Source organism: Cystoisospora suis (genome assembly GCF_002600585.1).
Source record: "Cystoisospora suis strain Wien I chromosome Unknown contig_8577, whole genome shotgun sequence".
Taxonomy (NCBI): Eukaryota; Apicomplexa; class Conoidasida; order Eucoccidiorida; family Sarcocystidae; genus Cystoisospora; species Cystoisospora suis.
In genome coordinates this window covers 2008-2318 of record NW_027161355.1, presented here as the reverse complement: position 1 = coordinate 2318, position 311 = coordinate 2008, and positions in this window count along the sequence as shown.

Here is a 311-nt window from a genome sequence, read left to right as displayed (position 1 = left end):
TTCTTCAGATGGTCGAGAGAAAGAGAGAATAATGGAGAAGAGTGACGAAGATGAAGCTACGATGGAAGGGGAGGGCGGCAAGAAGAAAAGAAAGATGAAAGAGAAAGATGCATGCATAGCCTTCGGGGTAGATGCACGTCGTACAGGAAGATACGGGGAAGGCAAGAAAGGGAGGTCTCTCTTCATGTATGCTTGCCGGAAAATTCTAGCTCTTCAAAAAGGTACGGCACAACACAGAAATGCAAGCTCTTCTTTCATACGTCGAGAAACAGAAATACAAATATATACGGCTATGTATATATATATATGTA